The sequence below is a fragment of the Berghia stephanieae genome, chromosome 1, assembly GCF_034508935.2.
Source record: "Berghia stephanieae isolate SIO BIC M18660-M18661 chromosome 1, UCSD_Bste_1.3, whole genome shotgun sequence".
NCBI classification, from domain to species: domain Eukaryota; kingdom Metazoa; phylum Mollusca; class Gastropoda; order Nudibranchia; family Aeolidiidae; genus Berghia; species Berghia stephanieae.
The window spans coordinates 49,929,394-49,935,915 of NC_088360.1; the positions used below are offsets into that span (position 1 = coordinate 49,929,394).

Sequence of the window (6,522 nt, forward strand, 5' to 3'; positions counted from 1 at the left end):
AGAGAGAGATCGGCGAGGGGTCGCACTGGCAACCGAGCCACCCGGGCGTTTTTATTTTGTTTTCATCTGGCACTTCTCCATACCCTATATTTCCATATTAACATAAGAGTTTAAATTGTTTACATGCTAAGATTTTCCCCTGCGCTTTAATTTGAATTCGTTTTCTATTTGTATTCGTATAAATGTCAGTACAAGTGCTTGATTTTCTTATAATGAGATTGTACTAAATTATAACTGCACCGTTAAAGAAACATTTTAATACATAATAGCATACTAATAGTTGACTTGGAGAGAAATGAAGAGGCAAAGAAAGTAAGAGAGTGAGAGTGGGGAGAGATGGAGAAAATTAGAGAGAGAGAGAAGGAGGGAGAGAGAGAGAGAGAGAGAGAGAGAGAGAGAGAGAGAGGGGGGTGGAGGGAGAGGGAGAGAGAGAGAGAGGACGGAGGGTAGAGAGAGAAAGAAAGAGAGGGAGGTAGAGAGAGAGAGAGGAAGATGAGGTAAATGCATGTGCGTGAGTATGTATGTTTGTGTGTGTGTGTGTGTGTGTGTGTGTGTGTGTATGTGTGTGATAGTAAGTGTTTGCGTGCATTTCGCGAGTACAACTGAAAACTCATTGCAATATAATGACCGACTTTTACCGGTATGTCCGTACTATTCCAATTAGTTTGTCAGGATTCCATACTTTTTACTTGATTCTGAAGGAAGCACAATTGAAGACCTAGACATGATCCACTATACTAATAATATTGCCTTTTGTGTGTGTGTGGAAGGGGAGGGTGGTATTTTTTTATATATCGTATCGTATTGTTTAAGAGCTAGTAGTTTCTAAAAAACCTTTAATGCCCTGTGTAACATATTTGCAAAGATACAATTTATCAATTATATAAATAGTATTCAATGTCAATTTATTGATAATATTGAGATTTAAATATCTAAAAATAAATAAGTGCCATATTCAATATTCGTAGTATAATTAATTCTATTTATATTCATTTGGCATGTCGAACTTGTACATTCGAGAGTTTCGAATTATTGATATACAAAATACAATAAGATCCAATGTCATGTTACATTTATTATAAGTATAGTGAAAACATAGAATAGTCTCTGTTTTAACACAAAAAAATCATGTTCTTTGAATCAAATTAAAATCTTTGTTGATAGGGAGTTAATGTCTCTGAGATTTAAGTATGACTCAACTGTTTTATTCTATTTAACGAAAAAAGAAATAATTTTAATTGATAATTGATTAATTTCTGAATTCAATTTGATTTTGTTAATTTTTATTTATTTATCTATTCATTTATTTGTTTGTTTAATTTAGTTATTGATCCATTTATTTATTTACCTATTAAACTTTAAATAGTCATGTGGATAATTGTTTCATTACTTTCATAATTTTGTAGACAGTTTTGTAAATGTTAAAAGTAAAATGCATGACATCTGAAACAATGTAAAATCGTGATAATTTATCAGAGACTTATGTATGATTATTATCGTTATTGCTTTCATGATTATTTTTGTCATTAATATTTCTTTGTATTATAAACTTTGTACATTCAGGATTAATTCAATCATGACCAATTTTCAATTGATTACCAGTTTTCTATGAGAGTATTTTTCGATTTTACATTGATGAATTGATATATTTTTTCCCTTACATTCAAAGTTATGTACAACTGTCCGTGAACGACACAATGCAAGCTATATAAGATTCTGTAATTATAAACTATTGCACAAGGCATTTAAAGGATATTCCTATTATAAGCCTTTAGTAGGAAAAGATAAGATAAGATTATTCGTCAAAATACAATATTATCAATGACATTCCTAAAATTATTAATTGAATTATAATTTCTTGTCTCAAACGTTAGATTATTCTTCTTCTCTTTATTCTCTCTCTCTCTCTCACACACACACACACACACACGCTCTCTCACACACACACACACTCTCACACACACACACACACACACATTTACGTACATGTTCACATACATTTAATATCCGTGCTAATGGTCACAATATTCAATAATTTTACACAAGATTCTTTGTAATTTAACTTTAAACATATTGATGACCCTCTGTCTCAATGCAGTGTTATGTCGGCGTCAAACATTGATTTTGACGTTGAAATCACAAAAATTGATTTGAATTGATTTGGGCCAATGGACCAAATGGATCTAGTTTATTTTTTTTAAAATAACATACTTTGGGCTCGGGGGTCCCGATAGCTTATTTGGTAGAGCACTTGTTTCACACGCAAAGGGGCAGTGATCGATCCGAGATGCAGTCGAGATTTTTTTCTGATTTCCCTGTCCACCCAGCAGTGATTGGGTAGCTGGGTCTATTAGATCTGGCTGAAAGTAGACGATAGACTAGCGTCCTATCCAAAGGATAGCAAGTCATTGCTATTGTCCGTTTCACACTATAGAAACCGGGATAAACTCCGGTCTTATGGGCCGATTGGCTCTAAAGGACTACTTTAGGCTCATGTTTTGTTTTACTGTCGTCAGTTTTTCCTTTAAATTCAATTTTGGAAATTATTTCATTCGGATATAACACCGAATAGAGGTGTTGGTTCACATTTACAGATGTGCATTGATAAATAGAAATTCTAATAGCTTTGAACACCCCATCTATCTGTAGACATGCCGCTTCTGCAGATGTTGCTCAATTTAATCGGAAAATGTGTATTTAAATGATGTCACCCCTTCATTAGATGTGCACTTATGTTAAACAGTGTGTAGAAATTGTGTTTTAGTCAGATTTTGATGAAAAAATATAATTCCATCCGTATTTTTTAATCAGAAAGTATCTAGATTGAAACAGAAAGAAAATTTATCGGCGGTTAAGATGACATCAGTGTTTTTATGTCTGAAAACATAAATTTAGGTGAAAAACAGGTTTGAAAGCAGGCTATCTAAGAGTGTCGACATTACGACCAGTGTCGAAATTCGGGCACCCTACCCTATATATTTTTTCCATTATTTGGAAAAATGGACGGTTTTACTTAAATGATGAAAGATCTGGCCATCCGGGGTTCTGATCAACATATTTTTTGCATCCTAATTCCAAGCAAGACTTCTGAAAATACTTGTTCATTCACCACTCAGAGATGTTGCCCTAAGAATGAGAACATACTTTTTAAAGTGCCGGAGAGAAAATGGAACCCCGATCACGTGATTTAATTTTATGATCCTGTGCTTGTTTATTTATTGCTTTATAAAATGTTGTTTATTTATTCCCTGGGTTTTATCATATACCGCTTTATAAAATGTTATTTCTTTATTCCCTGGGTTTTATCATATACCGCTTTATAAAATGTTGTTTCTTTATTCCCTGGGTTTTATTATATACCGCTTTATAAAATGTTGTTTCTTTATTCCCTGGGTTTTATCATATACCACTTTATCGAATTTTGTAGATTTATTCAAGTTTCTCATGAAATTGTTTCTTTTCATTTATCGAGTCATTGTCGTTTGTATTTTGAATGATAACATGCATTTAAAAATAAAAATCCACTTCGCAGTTCTCTGATCTTGCGTTGCTCTTTCCTTTTTCTTTCTTCACACGAAACTTTTGTTAACTGTTAACGTATCTACAGCAGCAACAAACGTTTCGAGCGCTCAATGTATTCTTGCCTCTTGTAAAAACAGCACGAACTCTCGTGTCTGTTGTCGCTAGCGGGATTCACATCGTGTAAGTCGAGCGGCCAGCGCGCACACACAACAATCTCCAAGTGTCTGACTACAACTCGTTTCTGTTAAGGATTTCGTCGGCTTTCACATTGTCGCTTTTATGTCCCAATGAAGATTTAGTTTAGTATCTACCGGATTAAGTGCTTATCTATCAGGATCTCCAGTAAGTTAATGGAGTGCTGTCAAAAGTATTATAATGTAAGTAATATGGAATAATGTATACAGTTATATCGAGCTCCTTTTTCTATGCAAAAATGCTATTAGTGTTAGACTTGTTAAAGTATGTACAAAATACATGTCCAGCGTGTTATCTGTAATTTAGTTAACACTAATAATAATATTTTTGATAAGTACTTTAATCACTTTCATTCAGTTTTAGTTTCGTGTGCCTGACATAGAACACATCCCTTTTGTGTTGTTATCAGATCGTAAAATAAACGTTGTGTTGATTGGCCAGCAATAATGTTTGGATTAGGTTTGTTATGGCAAATCATTTAATAGCTTATTGTGACAATTAAGGTGATTTGTAGTTGCTTTTTTGTTTGTTTTTTTTTTTTTTTTTTGTTTTTTAATTTTGTTTGTGTTTTTGTTTTGTTTTTTTTTTAATTGTTTGTTTTTTTTTTCGTTTTTTTTTTTTTATTATTTTTGTATTTAATGTCAAACATGATATTTGTTAATTTTATGTGTTCCGTTCCTTTATTTCAATTTCAAAATTTTTTGGCAAACGCAATGCTTTTATGATACAAAATGGGAGGTTGAGGTGTTTTATTTTGTTTTGTCTTGTTTAAGTTTACTTTTTTATTGTCTTTGCAATTTATCATATTATGGGTTTATATTTAGTAAATAAACTATGATAATAAATTCTCAAAATGTCTAAAATAGTGGTAAATCCATTTTTGACGAATTAATGATCGGATTTGGCTAGACATTCTTTTGTTTATATATTCATTTATTGTGTAGCTTTTCCGTCAATATTGGCGTTTGCATACCTTTACATGGGAATAAGTTCTAACTATTTTAAACATTTTGACCTCTTCAACTGCGTTTTGTATTTTATAATCTTAAAAAATCCCATTCTACCAACCGAAAATATTAGTTTTAGTTTGAATTATATTCAGCGACTTGGAGAATCTTTGTCCATTTATCATATATTCATTTTGTAAAGCACTTAGATCCTATGTATGGATTAAGCCCTATATAAGTGCTTATTATTATTATTATTATTATATTATTATTATTATTATTATTATTATTATTATTATTATTATTATTATTATTATCATTATTATTATTATTATTATTATATTATTATTATTATTATTATTATATTATTATTATTATTATTATTATTATATTATTATTATATTATTATTATTATTATTATCATTATTATTATTATTATATTATTATTATTATTATTATTATTATTATTATTATTATTATTATTATTATTATTATTATTATTATTATAGTAATTTTAAAAAATCAATGCAGCCATTTGACGAAATCCTTAGCATTTGAAAATGTCAAAAGGCTTACAAGGAAAAGACCCCAATGAACAGAATTCGAAAAACTTTGGTCCAATTTCAAAAACTGAGCTTACGTTAAAAAGGCAAAATATCTGCAAGTAAGTTTCTGTATCTTCTTGAGATCACCAAAACTTACTTGCAGAAATATTGGTTTAGTTTTCATTTTGTTTGATTTTCGTATTATCGTTTGTTGTTTAGTTGTCTGTTTATAGTCTGCACTTTTGTTCCTTGGAGTCTTTAATAATAATTGTTAGTATTTCATCACCAGCACTCATGGCATGAGGCAAAACTCTGCCATGGTCTGAGTTTGATTTTTAATTTAGAAACCATTTTATCTATGAAGCAAATCCATTCCTCAACTTGTCTATCTATGTATTCAGCAATTTTCTGAGCAACCCATCATATGCTTATTCATCTATTCGTCGGTCCTTCCCTACATTCAACCATGCACTGTTTAGGCTTTTTTTTAAACCATCTATCATTCTATCAATGTACTCATCACCGATCTATCCATCTACCTATACCTTCATTAATATATCCAGTCACTAATCAATTCACCCCAATCTTCCAATCGTCTATTTGACCATATTATATCTAACAACAGGCTCGTGTACCCATCCATATTTGTTTGTTTTTTTATTCATTCATCCATCAATCCATTCAGACATGTATCCATAAATCCACGTATTTATCTATTTACTCACATATGTACTCTACAAACTTTATACTTTCACCAAAATATTTATCAATCATCATCATCATCATCATCATCATCATCATCATCATCATCATCATCATCATCACCATCATCATCACCATCATGATCATCATGATCATCATCATCATCATCATCACCATCATCACCACCACCACCATCATCATCATCATCATCATCATCATCCATCATCATCATTACCATCATCACTAAATGGCAATGTATTGAATTCAGCATCTTCTACTGGCTGACGCCTATCAATTCATTCAAACATCTACAGATCCAGCCACATATCCATCCAACCATCTAACTTTTTCCCTCGGCAAGAAATCAATTCTCACAAACACCGCGTATCATCCATGATACTTCATATTATCATCATCTAATAAAGATTTGTCCACGAACTCAACATCTCCTGCTCCCCTAGTAATATCTTTTCGTCATTCCGTTGCCGATAGGAAAGAGTAAATTGAATTTGAACCGAAGCCTTGCAAGACGAAACATTATTTAGTCATAAAAGTCTTAAGTGTTTTGACATGTACAAAAATATGGAATAGGCAGTGTCTACGTACACGGT

At 31.5% G+C, this 6,522-nt stretch overlaps 1 protein-coding gene across 2 annotated transcripts in view; it reads left to right on the forward strand.

Moving 5' to 3' along the window:
• The first annotated feature begins 3,695 nt into the window (after nucleotides 1-3,695).
• The window catches only part of LOC144976954 (putative G-protein coupled receptor 75), a 15,446-nt gene continuing 12,619 nt past the window's right edge, over nucleotides 3,696-6,522 (forward strand). Inside the window, exon 1 of one of the 2 annotated variants that reach the window (XM_078921601.1) lies at nucleotides 3,696-3,899. The gene's annotated coding sequence lies outside the window, so the exon portion shown is untranslated. The remainder of the gene's footprint in view (nucleotides 3,900-6,522) is intronic. The other variant, XM_078921611.1, reaches the window with a different exon arrangement.